Source organism: Ochotona curzoniae, unplaced genomic scaffold, assembly GCF_017591425.1.
Source record: "Ochotona curzoniae isolate NIBS_2020 unplaced genomic scaffold, NIBS_Ocur_1.0 contig_4838, whole genome shotgun sequence".
Taxonomy (NCBI): Eukaryota; Metazoa; Chordata; class Mammalia; order Lagomorpha; family Ochotonidae; genus Ochotona; species Ochotona curzoniae.
Window position 1 is genome coordinate 1,630,343 of NW_024466399.1, and position 14,484 is coordinate 1,644,826.

General features: G+C 48.9%; 1 protein-coding gene across 4 annotated transcripts in view; it reads right to left on the minus strand.

Annotated features, from left to right (window-relative positions):
* ZDHHC20 (zinc finger DHHC-type palmitoyltransferase 20) overlaps window positions 1-14,484 on the minus strand; it is a 78,981-nt gene that overhangs the window by 49,285 nt on the left and 15,212 nt on the right. Inside the window, exon 1 of one of the 4 annotated variants that reach the window (XM_040988372.1) lies at window positions 6,251-6,713. The exons of the other annotated variants lie outside the window; for them this stretch is intronic. The gene's annotated coding sequence lies outside the window, so the exon portion shown is untranslated. Of the gene's footprint in view, window positions 1-6,250; window positions 6,714-14,484 lie in introns of those variants that run through there. 4 annotated transcript variants of the gene reach the window in all.

Consider the following 14,484-nt stretch of genomic DNA (forward strand, 5'->3'; position numbering starts at 1 on the left):
CTGTTCTGCCTGCCAGACATGAGGTCTCATCACACCCCTGATGGCAGCATCCCCCAGCACCCCCACAAGCATAGGACCGGGCTTGTCCTCCCCACGGGCAGCCAACTGCATGGGGACGGCTTGCCATGAAGCCAACACTCATGCATTTAAGAAATTAAAGTAAGTACACAAAAGTCAGCGTTTACTTCTTACATTTTCTTCCCCCTCCCCCGCCCCCAAGATTTGTTTACTTTTATTGGAAAGGCAGATTTGCAGACACACACAGAGAGAAAGATCTTCCGTCCACTGGTTCACTCCCCAAGTGGTCACAATGGCCAGAGTTGAGACAATTCAAAGTCAGAAGCCAGGAGCTTCTTTGGGGTCTCCACATAAGTGCAGGTTCCCACGGACCTAGCCCTTCTTCCACTGCTTTCCAGGCCTCGAGCAATGAGCTGGACAGGATGTAGAACAGCCAGGATATGAACCTGTGCCCTTAGGAATGCCAACACTTTGAGGTGGAAGATTAGCTAGTTGAGCCAATGCATCAGCCCCTAATTCTCTTACATTTTCTTCCATCTTGCATTACTATTTTGATTAATATATCCAACAAAGACAGGCCAGTAGCCAAGTGGCTGAAGTCTACGTCTTGCATGCCCCAGGATCTCATATGGGCACTGGTGCATGTTCCAGCAGCCCCACCTCCCATCCAGCTCCCTGCTTGTGGCCTGGGAAAATAGCAGAGGACAGACCAAAGCTTTGGGATCCTGTGCCCACGTGGGAGACCCAGAAGAGGCTCTGGTCTCCTAGTTTTTGATCCGAAGACTGGGGGCTGGCTGGGCTGGGCTAAGTTGTAGCCCCCACCAGTGTGAGCTGGAATTGAGGGTGGGATGGTCCCAGCCAGGTTATAGCACCCCCTGGCAAATACTGAGGAAAACCAGGCAATGTCAGACTGGGCCGCAGTACCCAACCAGCACACGTGAGAACGGGGATAGGGGCAAAGCTGGCAGGCGGTCTCCTCCACTGGACCACCATTCACATTGGAGAGCGTGAGTTGAGATGAGGACAGACCAGGTTGGGCAGGGTTACAACACCTGTTGGTCTCGTGAGCTGGATCAAGGGAAAGCCAGGCTGGGCTGATTGTTCCTACTGATGCAAGCATAAACCACAGTTGAGTATGGGTTGGATGGACTTTGATGCAACATCAGCTGATAGATGCTGGCATGGGAGTAAAATTCTATTAAGTGAAACTGCAGAACCACCTGGAGAGTGCAAGATCCGGGACGGGGGTGGGTCCCGTGGAGAAATAGTGGGCACCTCCCTCTTGGGTTGCCACTCCAACAGGTGAGCATGAGAACTAGCACTGGGGCAGGCATGACCAGACAGAGTGGCACCCGCTAGCATGTGTGTGGGCTGGATAGTGGGGCTGGTTGGGCTGAACTAGGCTTCAATGCCCATTGACATGTATGAGAGCTGAATAGGATGTGGGAGAGTCTACAGCAGACTGCTGTACATACTGGCAAGCATGGGAACCAGGGCAGGGGGCTGGTGTGGTGGGGATTATTGCAGGTTGCTCCGACTAGGCTGCACTTTCCACTAGCGTCCATGAGTGCAGAGTGTGTGGTGGGCAGGACTGGACTGGGCTCCAACAACCATTCGTTTGTGTAAAAGACAGGGCTGGAGACAGAACTGTGCATAAGCTGATTGGGGCGACAGACTGTGCCGGACCTTGTATTGGCACGCACACGCAAGAATCAAGTCTGGGATCACATCAGATGAAGTTTCTATGGGGAATCTCACCAACTGAACCATTGGACTCAGAACTCCAACCATGGAGAGAATTGCAGTTTTCATGGTCTGACCATGGAGTGCATGTGTCAGAGCTGGGCCTCCTCAGTGACTTACATGGAGCAGTGGACAGCATATCCAGGTGCACATGGAGGATATGGCAGTCCATTGGAGCATGCAGAGGACACCTGGTACCACGACAGAGGACAGAACAAATCGATCAAGTGCTGGCAGTGAATAACTGGGCAAACAGAGACTCTGGATTCTGGAGAGATTTCATTGTGCTTGGAGTGGCGAGATTGGCAGTAATTCAGAACTGTTCAACTATTGAAACCTCACGAGTAGGACCCCCAGAGCATGCCCCACATCGTGAATTCTGGGGTGGTGTTGGGTGGCTGTCCTCCATCCCAGGGTGCAGAGGCATTTGGGAGGCTGGGTGTGGCTTCTCTCCTTGTCTCCGCCCTTCCCCCTGATACAGGAAGCCAAAAAAGAAAACGTGGAAATGGTGATCTCACCCACCTTCCTGTAGCCCTAGTCCCTAATCACCCTAATGAACTATGTAAAAATCACCAAAAATAAAAATAATTAATAATGTAAGAAAAAAGAACTAACGCTCTGATAATGGATGCCAACATCACAAATAACACTTTAACCCGCAGTGCTACTTCACTAGTCCCTGCAGTTAGTTTTTAAGGGAAAAAAAAAATTTTATTTGAGGCCCGATGCGGTGACCTAGTGGCTGAAGTCCTCGCCTTGAACGCACCAGGATCCCATATGGGCACCAGTTTTAAATCCTGGTGGCCCTACTTCCCATTCAGCTTCCTGCTTGTGGCCTGGGTAAGCAGTCGAGGATGACCCAAAGCTTGGGGACCCTGCATCCGCGTGGGAGACCCGGAAGAGCTCCTGGCTTCGGACTGGCGCAGCTCTGGCCATTGTGCGCACTTGGGGAATGAATCAATGGACGAAAGATATTTCTCTCTGTCTCTCCTCCTCTCTCTATATATATGTTTGACTTTGTAGTAAAAAAAAAAAAAATAGCAAATCTTTAAAAAAAAAAAAGTATTTGAAAAGAAAGCAAGCAAGCTCCTCCACCTGCTGGCACAAACTCCTCAAATGTCCACAATGATTCCTGCTAAAGCTAAAGCTGGGAATCAAGCAGTCAACTCAGGGCTCCCACGGCGGTTTCAAGAGCTCAGTTTCTTGGGCCATCACTGCTGCCTCTAAGTCGCTGGAGTCAAGAGCTGGAAGTCATGAACCAGGCTCTCTGATGTCACATGTGGCCACTCCACCTGGTGGGCTGAGGGTCCTTTTGTCCCCAAGAGCTGCGTGTTCCCAGAAGTGCGGAATCACGTCTTAGAGCATTTGCAACCCTCAAAATTACCATCAGCTCCGGTTTGCAAAGAAGTTATCTCTGGCTCCAAGTGCTAAAATGCTTTACCTAAGGTCACAGAGTCAACATGCATCGTGTGGACAGAATTTGAACTAAAGTATGTTCAAACCTGTTCTCTTTCTTACAGCGTCTCCCATTGTATTCCTTGTGTTAGACTCAAAGTGTGGTGCAGAGCAGCAATGCTTAAAAAATATTTAAGTCCATATTCATTTTTTCCCCAAAACTTGGTACAACAGGATACTTCCTTATTGCAATATATGTATATGATATAAATTCATAAACCAGCATAATTAAATGAGATCGTATCCAGCAGTGTTATCACTAACGTCAGGAACAACAGAGCATGTTCACAATCAGTAGTCCTTGAGAAGGCAAAGACAGACACGCCTGTGGACAGCTGCAAGCCTCTGGGCCATCGCACACCTGTCAGGGCCTGCAGTCGTTCGATACTGTGCCGGTCACCACTGACCTCACGTGGCATGTTCTATTTACACTACAAGAGACTAATTTTCTGTGTATGCCATGACGTGAAAGTGACTGGGGAGCAATATACTAGCCACACAACTATAAAACAGAAACGGATTTGTGGCATAAAGATTGAAAAGGCCAACATTGGGTCCAGCATCTCCCATGGTGCTGGCTCAAGTCTCGGCTGCTCTACTTCCAAGGCAGCTCACTCCTACGAGCCCGGGAGAGCAGCAGAAGATGGCGCAGGTCCCTGCGTCCCTGCAGCCATGTGGCAGACCTGGATGAAGCCCTTACCAGCCCTGGCCATTGTGGCCATCTGGGGAGTGAATCAGTAGATGGAAGATTTCTGTGTCTCCCTCTCTTTCTGTCTTAAAAAGAAATACAATAAATGTTTGTAAAAAAGGCAAATGTTATCACTCTTGCTACTACAGTCACTGACAAAGCAAATAATTAATACATTATATATGCATGACGTGATAGTGTATAAAAGCTGATATTAAGTTTAACTTCATCTCAACAAAAATACTAAAAGAAGAGCCCACTGAGTCTGAAGCCTGGTGATGTAACTGAGGGTCTACACAGAGGGAGCTGGTGCAGCACTTCACAGAAATAACTCTGTGTGCTAATACAGCATGACTTCAAGAACTTGTAGGATGTTTCTCCAGACATTTGAGCTATTCAGAAAGTCACCATCCTAGGCTTCTAAGAGAGAGAAGAAGTGATAAACCTTCCATCCTCTGGTTCACTCCCCCAATGGTCTCAGCAGCCAGGTCTGGCCCAGGCTGAAGCCAGGAGCAGGAGCTTCATTCAGGTCTCCTGCCTGGGTACAGGGTCCCAAGGAATTGGGCCTTCCTCCGCTGCTTTCCCAGGCACATTAACAAGAAGCTGGATCTGAAGTGGAGTAGCCAGGGCTCAAACCGGTATAAGCACGTGGGCCGGCAAGAGGTAAACAGCAGGTTAAGCCAGTCCCCAGATTTAAATTTTTTAAAGCCCAAAATCAAACTACGTAAGTTCATGAATCCTGGATATATATAATTTTAGAGATTAGGTTTTTCAGACAATGACATAAAACCTAGATGCCATTACAAAAAGATGGACACATGTCCCGGCGCTGTAGCCTAGCAGCTAAATCCTCGCCTTGCACACGCCGGGATCCCCTGTGGGCACCGGTTCTAATCCTTGTGGGTCCCACTTCCCATCCAGCTCCCTGCTTGCGGCTTGGGAGAGCAGTCGAGGATGGCCCAAAGCCTTGCAACCCTGCACCCACATGGGGGACCTGGAAGAGGCTCTGGGCTCCTGGCTTCGGATTGGCACAGCTTTGGCTGTTGTGGCCCTTTAGGGAGTGAATTCGCGGATAGAAGATCTTCCTCTCTGTCTCTCCTCCTCTCTGTAATTTGACTTTGCAATAAAAATAAATAAATATTTTTTTTAAAAGACTGATATATCTGATTACATAAAAAAAGAAAATAAATGCTTAAAAAAACATACAAGAAAATGAACACCAACAATAAATTAGGAAAAAATGTCCACAATTCTACGAATTTCCTTTTCGCATTTTATCAATACACAAAAGCTTGTACATATTTTGGGCCCGGCGGCGTGGCCTAGCAGCTGAAGTCCTCGCCTTGAAGGCCCTGGGATCCCATATGGGTGCCAGATCTAATCCCGGCAGCTCCACTTCCCGCCCAGCTCCCTGCTTGTGGCCTGGGAAAGCAGTCGAGGACGGCCCAAAGCCTTGGGACTCTGCACCCATGTGGGAGACCTGGAAGAGGTTCCTGGCTCCTGGCTTCGGATCAGTATAGCACCGGCCATTGTGGTCACTTGGGGAGTGAGTCATCGGATGGAAGATCTTTCTGTCTCTCCTCTCTGTATATCTGACTTTGTAATGAAAATAAAATAAGTCTTAAAAAAAAAAGCTTGTACATATTTCATCATATTTCTCTAAAAGATCTCATGTTTTTGATGCTGTTAGAAACAGTATATTTGTAAGGCAGGGAGACAGAAGGAGATTTTCTATCAGTTGGTCAATGCCCACAACAGGCAGTGCTGGGCAAGGCTGCAGCCAGGAACCCAGAGTTCCACGCAGACCCCGCCCTCCCTGGGGCCCACCTGCCCAGGATGCGCATCAGGAGGAAGCCAGATCAGAAACAGAGCAGTGACCCACTCCGGCACTACCATCTTTACCCACTGCACCAAACACCTGTCCACATTTCCATGTTTAATTGCTCATGGCTGTCTAGAAATGCAACAAAGTTTTGCTTATTCATCTTGTATCCTGTGACTTTGCTTTTTAATAGAATCTTCCATATGAAGGATTAGTCTGGTAATCAACTTTGTCTGTTTCAAAAAAAAAAAAACTTTGCATGAGTGTATACTTCTATTTCCAATAAAAATTCAAATCTACACAAGTTTTATTTAGCATCGTCTAACATTTGAATCTCCCCTATTTCTCAAGGCCACAGGGGTGAAGAATACCCCATAATACTAACCGAGCAATCAGAAGATAATGAGACCAGCAAGTCATATCACATGCAAGTTTAAGAAATTTTCCCCATAAGTTCTCCATTCTCTAATACTTGGCTGTCTCTACACTGTTAAGGCATATATTCACTACCATTAAAAACTTACTTTCTCTTCCTTAAAATCTTCATTTAGTTTGGGGTCTTCAAGAAGACAATGTTTCTATCCGGGTTCAAGCTGTACCCCTGCCTGTAGTCACTTTGATTATCCGAAGCCCGCTCTTACTTTCATCAAGCTAGTCTTGTTACAGATGTTAGTCAAGATGTTGCATTTTCATGCAGAAATGTATGGCAATTCAAAAGTCATCTTCCCAGAATCCCAGGGCGGTGACTTCCTGAATAGCTGAGAAGTCTTGTGAAACATCCTGAAGTTCTAGAAATCACCGTGCATGAGCACACACAGTGGGCTGCTTCTGTGAAGTGCTGCACTGCGTCCCTCTAGGTAGACACTCAGTTACATCACCAGGCTTAGGCCATGTGCGGTGTCTTCAGTTTTTTGCGATTACAATTTGGCAATAGATGATCATGTGCATGTGTTACTTGGGGAAGTTTATTTTTGGTGTCGTTTCTCAATAGTGGTATTAACAAACCAAAACAAATCTATGTTTCTAATTTTTTTTCCAAAGTCTCTGACACAGGGGCTAGAACCCTTCTATACTCTAACCAGCAGTGTGAGATGTTGGCAGATTCATTGCTATAGCCTGGCTCACCCCCAGACCTGGCTCTCATGTAAATCAGCAGGTGCCGGGATCTAGCCCAGCCTCTCCCATACCCACTCTGGCTCTCTCTCTCATGAGCGCCAGTGGAAGATGGAGTCTAGACCAATTGGCCCAGGCTCTGGATCCAGACCACATGCATGTTGAGGGATGCTGCAGCCTTGTTCAGCCTGGTTTGCTCCTGGTCCAAGCTCTTGCACTCACCTAGCATGGGAGTTCCCATGGTCCCCTCCAAGACCTACCCAGCCCCAGATCTTGCATGTGTGGGCAGGTGCTTCTACGCAGCCTGACATAGTCCACCACCAGTCAATGATGGGTGCTGCAGCCTACCTGAACCTGGACTTCACCAGCCCTGGCTCTCATGCCAATCGGTGGGTGCAACAGCCTAGTCTAGTGCAGCCCCCACCCTGTCCTGGCTCCCACTCACATCCAGGCTCAGTTCTTACACATTCTGCAGCCTTACCTGGCTTGGCCCACCAAACCCTGCTCTTGTGCTCACCAACAGGAGCTGTGGCCTAGCAGAAGAGTTCCTTAAGTTCCCCTGCCAGTTCCCAGTCCTGGCTCTCACATGTGTTGGTGGGTACTAGGCACTGACTGGCATAGTCTGCCACTTGTTGCATCCTTTGCATGTGCTGACATGTGCTGCAGCCTGGCCCAGCACGGCCAGCTCCAGTGAGCGTGAGTGAGATGAGTTCTGTGAACATGCCCGGCTTGGCCCATCATCACCCCTAGCTCTCATGCAAACCTGTGGGTGCTGCAGTACACAAATCCCCTACAGAATCTGCTCCCACACCCAATTTTCTCACATTCCGGTTGGTGCCACAGCGCAGCCTCACATGGCTCAGCCCCTTCCTCGACACACTGGTGGGTACTATGGCCTAGCCCTGCTAGGCAGAACCCCCAAATATTCAGTTTGTAAAATTCATATTTGGTCCATAATGAAATGACCAAATCCAGGAGAAGGAGAAGGAAAAGTATCAAATGAGCCTGAAAAATGTGTGCTGCCAGAAAGCAACAAAGTCCTAAAAATTATGAGAATGTGTGACATTATGACACAGAAAACAAATTGACAGGACTCTCACTGGCCAAGTGTGGGATAATTTGAGCAGCAAAATAAATGCTGGATTATAATCCCCAAGTGTATATGGATGTACATGAATGATTCAATAAATAAAATTCTAAGAGTTGATGAACTGTTCCTTATAGTAGTAGCATTTTAATAAATGCAGATGTGATAGAATTTACAAAAAAAAAAATGAAGCAAAAATCCTGGAAAGATGCTTTACAAAGAATAACTATAAGTAACAAGGAGTGGATTATTTAGAGCGGTTCAAAGTGTTTCCACATACGATACTGTCTCAGATTAGCTTCCCTGAAATCAGATGCTGAGACGGTTCGGGGTCCATATATTCAGCAGGGAACCACACTGTGGAAGCAAGCGGAGGAAGCAGAACTGCACTGAGGGAGAAATCTAATTGCGATGCAGCCCTGCTTCGGTAACCAGCGAAGAGCTCAAGTGAGCAGAGCTGCCCAAGTCAGGCGCAGAACGTGGGCTGCCCCAGCAAGGGGTGACCTCGGTCGAGTCAAGCTCCAAGACTCGGCAGCTCTGCCGAAGTTGTCTGCCAACCACAGCCGCCACAATTGGGCAGCAAGCCTTTCCTGGGATGGGAAATCTGCCTAGAGCATCTCTGAGTTGAGCAGAACACGTATCCATTACAAAGGGAAACAGACCCTTTCCAGGACAGAGAAACCTGATGGCACAAGCAGCGACGGTGTTTCAGTGCTGTTCTTGCTGGAAGCATCTACTCCGAAGTGAATCACGAGGAGGCATGGGATACACCCGAATGGAGGGGCGTTCAGGCATTCAGATTCAAAATAAAAATACTATTTAAGAAAACGGCACGGTCATAAAACATACAGGCTGAGGAACCTTTTCAAGTTAAAGGACACAGAGACACGGCCGCTGCTACAGAAACACACGATCCTAGCCTGGGTTGTGGAGCTGAACACAGGACTGAAGGACAACAGAATCCTGCAGAAAGGCTTGCTCAGCGCTAATCCCCGCTTTCTGCATCGTCTCTTCCTGCGTGAGGAAACGTTCTTACTCCTAACAATAATGCTGAAGTATTTATGGGACGCCATATTCGCAGCTTACTCTAACATTTAAGGCAGAGAAGGAACAAAGTACAAAGGATTTATGGCAAAATAACAACTGAGGAGTCTAGGTGAATGATTTATGACCATTATTTATACTGTTTTTCACAAATCCGGAATTATTTTAAAATAAAAAGTTAAATATGAAACACACACACAATATCCCTTTGTAGTTCATCCAGGAACGCAGTGTGGGGTATGGAACTGATTTCATCACTTACCAAATATGTATGCAATTATCCTATCTTCTCTTTCATGATACGAGCTGCTATCTTTACTATATTTTAGTTCCTTTACTTACTATTTCTGAACCCTCTATTCTGTATCACAGGCCAACCTATGAATCTGCGCCACACACATCCATGCAGTTTTCTTGCTAACGCTGTTTTCAGAGCACCTGTAGGTTTGTGGCCAATGGAATGGAGCAGTGTTCCCACACAGCCCTGCCACAACGGTTTCAGCTCTCAGCAGAGGCCTGTGGCAGGCATGTCCTCCTCAGGCTGGGGTTTCTCCTTCTTTAAGTTTTCATTTATTTTGCTTTGAGAAGCAGGAAGAGAGAATGAGGGAGAAAGAGAGAGAGGGGAAGCAAGCTCTCATCTGCTGGTTCGTGTTCCAAACGCCCCTACCATGAACATGATCAGCTCTCACAAGTGGGTGGAGGGACCCAGCTGCTTGAACCCCCACCTGCCGCCTCCAGGAATACATGTTAGCAGGGAGTTGGGGTAGACCTAAGACATGGACCAGGTACTTCAGTGCGGGTTGCAGGCACCTAACAGCTGGATTAAACGTCTGCCCCTCAGGGTTGCAGGCACCTAACCGCCAGATTAAACGTCTGCCCCTCAGGAGTTTCTCAGTTCTTCATTCTTTTTAGTTTGCTTTTCCATACGACTTTTAGTATCACTTGTTTTGCACCAGAAAAAAGGAAAAAAAAAAAAAAGCTTTAGTGGGATAAGAATTCATTAATGCCTTCGGTTACGCAGAAGTGGTGTCTTTGCAACGCCAAGTTATTCCGTCCGTGAACATGACATATGACTCGCCTTTCCCCTTGTTCAGCTCTAATTCTGCGCCAGTCAGGAATGCTCTGTCCTGTGGGGTTGCCTTAATCTCACGTTTGTGCTTAAATTTTTTGCTTGATGTTAATGGATGTTTGATGTTATAGACTTCCAGTATATTTTCAGACTAAATTATCATGAATATGACAAAGTATTGGGTCTTGTCATCAAGATGGCACCAAAGGCAAAGAAACAAACTCCTCCCCCCGCAAAGCCACAAAGCTGAAGCCCAAGGGGAGGCTCTGAAGGCCGAGAAGGCGATGCTGGACCGTGTCCACAGCCACAGAAGATCCGCATGTCGCCCCCCCTCCCCCGCCACCTTCCCCAGGCCCAGCACACTCCGCCTGTGGTAGCAGTCCAAATACCCTGGGAACAGCACTGCCAGGAGGAAAAAGCTTGACCATGGTGCCATCATCATGACAGAAGACAACAACACACTCTTTTCACTGTGGATGTCAAGGCCTACAAGCCCCAGAACAACACTAGGACACTGATGCGGCCCAAGCCAACATCCTGATCAGGCCTGATGCAGAAAAGAAGGCATACCTGCGGCTGGCTCCTGCTATGATGCTCTGGATGACAGCAACAAACCTGGGGGCATCGAAACTGCTTCCAGCTTTCTAATTCCAAACATATATGTTTTTCACCATAAAAAAGAGCATTGGGTTTTATCTGCTAATTTTACGTAGTGCCATCTTACTCAGATCTCGTTCAGGTTTTCTGGAGCTACTCAGATGTCAGCGTACACCAGCACATTGTTCCCACATACACTAGCTCTCCCTGCCCCCTTCCCAACGTACTGCATTTCTGTCTAAATTCTCATGCTTGAGTGTGGCAGTTAATTCTGTCAATATGATGTCACACAGTAATGACCAATGTAAACATTCTTTATTCCAGGTTTCAGTAGAACTTTCTCAAATACTTTGTGTATAGCTTTGAAAATGTCCCTTTATTCGTATTTACATAGGTGTTGATGCGTATTTGACTTTTAAGTTTTTTGAACTTTATTTGAAAGGCAAGACACAGAGGCCGAGTGAAAGCAAGAGAGAATGAGAGACACAGAGAGAAAGAGGAAGGGGGGAGACAAAGAGAGGGTGAGAGAGGATGGGATAGAAGAAGAGAAAGAGAGAGGGGAAGACAGAGTAAGGAGAGGTGGGAGGGAGAGAGAGAAATAGAGAGAGGGAAAGAGAAGGAGAGAGAGGAAGGGCCTACACCCTTTCCCTCTGGCTCACTCCTCAAAGTCCTTTCAGTGTGACCCCTCGTCCTGCTCCCACCCCTGGAGCTTTGCTGCAAGTGCTCAACAATGACCTAAGCAAAAATGTCAAGCTGTCTCATTACAAGAACTCTGACAAAAGAAAAAAAAAATTAGAAAAATACTACTTAAAATCTACCAAATTCAGGTATGGCAGGACTTAATGGAATCTATGATATGCAAACGAGACATGTGAAAATTCACAGCAGAAATACCACTATGATGGGGTGAAGTTGGGTGACAGCTAGCACCTTACCACAGCGGTCAGGCTTGCTGGATGGGCGATGCGGACAGCACAGAAACAGGTCCAGGCACCCCACCCTTCCTCCTCCTCCTGAGCCAATGGCAGTCTAGTGGCAGCTACTGTTGCCAAGCTCGGACAACATGCTCCTCCTGGCCTAGGCTCCTCTCTTCCCTCTGTTGTGGCGACACCTAGGTGGTCCTCAGGGGACAAGAAGACTTGGGCTGGGGGCCGGCAGAGAGGAGCAGGCCTGGGAACTCCCACACAAGTTTGGGTCCCAGGCAGGCAGGGGTGGGGTGGAGTTAGGGCCCCAGGCTGTCGTGCTGGCATGATATACTGGTAGATGGGGCTTGTGGACTCATTATGCTTGAGTCCTGGCTGGGTGGAGGGGTAGCAACCCAGGGCAGCACATCTGCCAGAGGGCTGCATCGGGGGTCCTGAGTACGTAGGCAGGACCCCAGGCCAGCACATTGCCCTGCTAGAACAACGAGCTGGGGAACCCATGCACTCGTGGGTGTGGGGACTGTGGATTGACCAGGGAAAGGGGTATCAGATATGTGGGATGGAGGACCATTGAGGGAGTATGTTACAGGTGAGGAATGACTTCCGGGGACTTCCACCAACAAGGCCACAGTAATTGCAAGTAAGTGAGGGGGATGAGGCTGAATGGTTTGGAGGAAGGAAGCTGGAGGACCTTCCAGGATCAGACTGATGTACTAGCCTACATGGGAGACCTGAGCTGGGGTAGTTAAGCATCAACCACCACTGACTACTACCCTCTGGCCTGCACTAAAGTTAGGGCTGGGAGCCTACATAGCAGGGCTGGATCACAGTACCCGCCAGTGAGTGTCAGAATAGGGGATGGGAAACATTAGGCTGGGCCATGGCACTAATCAGCACATAAAAGCACCACATATCTAGAGGCAGATTCTGCGGGGGATATGTGGGCTCACCCCTGTGAACTGCAATACCCAACAGTTTGCTTAAGAGCTGAAGCAGCTGATGGGCTGAGTTACATGGCCATGGAACTCCCCCAACACTCATGGGTACTGGGGTTGGGAACAGGCAGGGCTGGTCCAGACTGCAACACCCACAGGTACACACAGTATGCGTGGCAGGCTGCACTGCAACATGCACCAGCACACACAAAGGCCAAGACAGAGAGGGCAAACTATGTTGGGTAAGGGCGTAGCATGCACTGGCACACATGAGATCTGCATCTGCAAATGGGCCTGAAAGGGGAACTTGGGAAACTCCCCTAGTGTGCTGTAGCTCCTGCTGCTTAGCACACGCGTCAGGGCTGGGTGTTGGTCAAGCCGAGCAAAATTGCTCCACTTGTCACCAAGTGTGAGGGATGATTCTGGGGCATGCAGACTGGGCAAGACTTGGCCAAACCTTAGCACACTGACATGTGCAGGAGCCAGGATAAGAGTGCGGGTCATGCTGGGCCAGACTATCACACCTACTGACTTGCTGGTTTGCATGAAAGCCAGGGATGGTGGCAGGCTGGGCAGGGCTAGTCTGCTAAACCCACCAATGAAGGTTGGTACTAGGGGTGGGCTGGGCCAGGCCAGGCTGCAGCACCTTATGGAAAAAGCCAAGACAAAGGATAGGCTATGCCAGGCTGGATCAGAATAACCAAAGGCATGCACAAGATCTGTGGCATCTGGCAGCCAAGAGGACGCCCCAGCTGGGTTGTAGTTCCTACTGGTGAGTGCAAGAGTCAGAATGGGTGCAATAAACTGGGCAGAATACCTCAGCATGGGTGTGGACCGGGTCTGGGGTATGTCAGTCTGGGCTAGACTCCAGCACCTGCTGGTGTTAAGAGCCAGGGTGAGTGTGGGACAGGCTGCACTAGGTCTTGGCACCCAAAGAATCATGTAAGAGCTGGGTTTGAGGGTAGACTGGCTGGGCAAGGCCACTGTACCTACCAGGATAGGAGGTAGACTAACTCAGACTGGGCCAAGGACCCACCGGTGTGCATGAGATCTGCAACTGGAAGGAGACTTGATAGAGGAATTTGGGGGATCTCCTCTGTCTGAAGGCAGTCCTGCAGGTGAGCGCAAGAATCAAGATCAGAAACAACCCCAAACCAGGTGAGGTCACAGTACCCACCAGCACACGTGTGGGTCAGGTCTGGGGGTGGGCAAGGCTGGGCCAGTTCTTAACATCCACTGTTAGATATGAGAACCAGGATGGCATGTAGGACAGGCCAGGTTGGGCCACAACATCAGTCAGTTCACACTAGAGCTGGGACTGGGGGTAATCCAGGCTGGGCTAGGTTCCAGCACCCACCAGCATGAGCTGGAACTGGAGGCAAGCTGGGCCAAGCTGGGATACAGCACTGATCAGCAAATACCAAGGTGAGACGGGCCATGCCAGACTGGGTGGCAGAAGCCACCAGCACATGTGACAATTGTGGGGATGGGGGATAATTATGGTAGGGGAGCAGTGAGGACTCTCCTGCTGGAGCCACACTGTTCCTGTGGGTGAGTGTGAGAACTGGGACTGGGGGCAGGCTAGGCTAGGCTAGGCCACAACAGCCATCAACCTGCATGCACACTGGATTAGGGAGAAAGCCAGGCTGGGCTAAGCGACTGTATCCACTGGCGTATGCAGGAACCAGAATAAGTGCAGGCTGGTTGAGCTTTTCTGCAACATCAGCTGGCAAGCACTGGGAATGGTGGCAAGTCCTGTCAATCCAGACTGCAGAACCACCTCAAAAGTGCAAGATTCAGGGCTGGGTGTGTGCCTAGTAGGGAAACTGGGCACCTCTCTGATGAGCTATAACTCCCGCTGCTCAGCATGAGAACTAGTGCTGCAGGCGGGACTGGGTAGGCAGGCAGTAGCACCTGCCAGCATAAGTGTGAGCTGTATAGTGAGGTTGGTTGAGCTGAGCTATGCTATAGCACCCACTGGTGTGTACAA